Source organism: Rhincodon typus, unplaced genomic scaffold, assembly GCF_021869965.1.
Source record: "Rhincodon typus isolate 14 unplaced genomic scaffold, sRhiTyp1.1 hic_rhity00000157, whole genome shotgun sequence".
In the NCBI taxonomy this organism is placed as follows: domain Eukaryota; kingdom Metazoa; phylum Chordata; class Chondrichthyes; order Orectolobiformes; family Rhincodontidae; genus Rhincodon; species Rhincodon typus.
The window spans coordinates 76744-77258 of record NW_025965795.1 but is presented as its reverse complement, the minus strand read 5'-3'; the positions used below and the strand labels follow the sequence as shown (position 1 = coordinate 77258).

At 49.7% G+C, this 515-nt stretch overlaps 1 pseudogene; it reads left to right on the top strand.

Annotated features, from left to right (window-relative positions):
* LOC125488289 overlaps nucleotides 1-515 on the top strand; it is a 5635-nt pseudogene that overhangs the window by 822 nt on the left and 4298 nt on the right.

Sequence of the window (515 nt, the reverse complement as noted above, 5' to 3'; positions counted from 1 at the left end):
GATGACACTGGAGCACTCAGTGATAATGACAGTGGAGCACTCAGTGGGCATGACACTGGAATATTTAGTGGGAATGCCACTGTCGCACTCAGTGGGAATGACACTGGAGCATCCAGTGAGAATGACACTGGAACACTCATTGGGAATGACACTGCAGCACTGAGTGGGAATGACACTGGAACACTGAGTTGGAATGACACTGGAACACTCAGTTGGAATGACACTGGAACACTCATTGGGAATGACACTGCAGCACTGAGTGGGAATGACACTGGATCACTCAGTGGAAATGACACTGGAGCACCCAGTTTGGGATGACACTGGAGCACTCAGTGATAATGACAGTGGAGCACTCAGTGGGCATGACACTGGAATATTTAGTGGGAATGCCACTGTCGCACTCAGTGGGAATGACACTGGAGCATCCAGTGAGAATGACACTGGAACACTCATTGGGAATGACACTGCAGCACTGAGTGGGAATGACACTGGAACACTGAGTGGGAATGACACTG